The 2,500-nt window shown below is 64.8% G+C and overlaps 1 non-coding gene across 1 annotated transcript in view; it reads left to right on the forward strand.

Moving 5' to 3' along the window:
- Positions 1–2,372: 2,372 nt before the first annotated feature.
- LOC148314167 (18S ribosomal RNA) overlaps positions 2,373–2,500 on the forward strand; it is a 1,933-nt gene continuing 1,805 nt past the window's right edge. The window contains exon 1 of the ribosomal RNA XR_015841926.1: positions 2,373–2,500. This exon is cut by the window's right edge and continues 1,805 nt beyond it. This is a non-coding gene — a ribosomal RNA (18S ribosomal RNA).

Below are 2,500 nucleotides of genomic sequence, written 5' to 3' on the forward strand. Positions count from 1 at the left end.
GTCCCCTTTAGGCGACCAGGGGTTGACAATTTAGGTGACCAGGGGTTGACAATTTAGGCGACCAGGGGTGACTTTTAGGCGACCAGGGGTGAGGTTTAGGCGACCAGGGGTGAGGTTTAGGCGACCAGGGGTAGCGTTTAGGCGACCAGGGGCGTTGCAGTTCCGCCGAATTGCATTAGGGGCGCTGCAGTAGGCAAACGTTTTTACCCCTAGTCAGAGGGTCATTTGCCTACTTCCCAGGTTTACCCGGGTTTTCCAAAACACCTGGGGCACATTTTTAGGAACCACGTTTTTAGAAACAAAAATTCTTCTATGTCCACCTCCGTGAAAGAAATTGCCCAATGGTTCCCGCGGAAGAGAGCTGCCAGGCGGACGCATACTGCAATAACGGCCGCCCTGGCGCTCTGGTGGATGTTATCCTCGAAATTTCTTCTATGTGCCCATTCCAGCGGGCAACTTGCGAACAATGGTGTCCGACCATGGAAGGCTGTTGGCGGACGCGGCGCGGCTCACAGCCCGCCCTCAGGCACGGAGCTCCGGGGGAATTTTCCCCTCATTTCTTCTAAGTCCCCATTCCAGCGGGGAGCTTGCAAACGTGGTATCCGACCACTGAAGGCTGTTGGCGGGCACGGCCCCACCAGCGCAACACGGCACTTCCTATGACTCGGGTCCGACGCAGGAGGAGCGGTCCTCCCGGCCCCGCCACACGGCACTTCCTATGACTCGGGTCCGACGCAGGAGGAGCGGTCCTCCCGGCCCCGCCACACGGCACTTCCTATGACTCGGGTCCGACGCAGGAGGAGCGGTCCTCCCGGCCCCGCCACACGGCACTTCCTATGACTCGGGTCCGACGCAGGAGGAGCGGTCCTCCCGGCCCCGCCACACGGCACTTCCCATGACTCGGGTCCGACGCAGGAGGAGCGGTCCTCCCGGCCCCACCACCGCCACACGGCACTTCCCATGACCCGGGTCCGACGCAGGAGGAGCGGTCCTCCCGGCCCCACCGCAACACACACAACCACTGACCGATTGGCAATCATGACCCGCCATCGGAGGGCCCCTGCCGGCCCCGGCCTCGCGCCGGGGTGTTCGGGTGGACGGTTCCTTCGGCCTGCGGGTCGACCTCTGAGCGTTGGCCGGCACCGCAGCACACACAACCACTGACCGATTGGCAATCATGACCCGCCATCGGAGGGCCCCTGCCGGCCCCGGCCTCGCGCCGGGGTGTTCGGGTGGACGGTTCCTTCGGCCTGCGGGTCGACCTCTGAGCGTTGGCCGGCACCGCAGCACACACATAACCACTGACCGATTGGCAATCATGACCCGCCATCGGAGGGCCCCTGCCGGCCCCGGCCTCGCGCCGGGGTGTTCGGGTGGACGGTTCCTTCGGCCTGCGGGTCGACCTCTGAGCGTTGGCCGGCACCGCATCACCGCAGCACACATAACCACTGACCGATTGGCAATCATGACCCGCCATCGGAGGGCCCCTGCCGGCCCCGGCCTCGCGCCGGGGTGTTCGGGTGGACGGTTCCTTCGGCCTGCGGGTCGACCTCTGCGCGTTGGCCGGCACTTCCCTACCGTTACCCCCCCACCCCTGGGGTTGTGACAAAACGGCACTTCCTATGACTCGGGTCCGACGCTGGAGGAGCGGTCCTCCCGGCCCATCTCGCACCCACACCCTGACATATACTGCACCACACCAACCACTGACCGATTGGCAAGCATGACCCGCCATCGGAGGGCCCCTGCCGGCCCCGGCCTCGCGCCGGGGTGTTCGGGTGGACGGTTCCTTCGGCCTGCGGATCGACCTCTAGCGCACCAACCAGCGCGAAACCGCTTTCGTCGCGAGACCGAGACGACCCTGTCGCGTGCCCGTTGGCCACACGGGCCCAGAGATGTCCTACACGGGAGTTCCGCCGCGCTCGCGGGTACCCCGCGCCGCCCCGCCACGAGAGGGGCGCGGGAGCCCAGGCCCGCATCAGCCGAGCGGTCCTTTCCGAAAAAGCATGTTTCTCAAACCCTACCGGCGTCTGTCAGAAGACGCCGCCTCCGAGTGCGTGTTGCGGTCGCGGGCGTGCGGGCGGCTCCGGCTCCCTCCCGCGACTGACCGCCACGCGGTAACGCGGCCTCTACGGACCGAGTACATACCGAGGCCCAGCCGACTTCCTCACCGCGCACGGGGGCTGAATCGTAACGGAAATTTCGGTAGCCCACGTCCGAAATAAATATGAAAGAAACGAGGGAGGCTGGGGTGCCGCCGGGGGTAACCCCGCGGGAGGCCGTCTCCCGCGGGCGCCGCCCGGTCCCCGCGCCCGGCTCCCCGCTCAGCTCCGGTTCCAATGCAAGAAACACAGACCGCCGGACGCGAGGGCTACCTGGTTGATCCTGCCAGTAGCATATGCTTGTCTCAAAGATTAAGCCATGCAAGTCTAAGTACACACGGTTCCGATACAGTGAAACTGCGAATGGCTCATTAAATCAGTTATGGTTCCTTTGATCG

Source organism: Idiotropiscis lumnitzeri, unplaced genomic scaffold, assembly GCF_059441095.1.
Source record: "Idiotropiscis lumnitzeri isolate Australia: NSW breed Sydney's pygmy pipehorse unplaced genomic scaffold, RoL_Ilum_1.0 HiC_scaffold_389, whole genome shotgun sequence".
Classification (NCBI taxonomy): Eukaryota; Metazoa; Chordata; class Actinopteri; order Syngnathiformes; family Syngnathidae; genus Idiotropiscis; species Idiotropiscis lumnitzeri.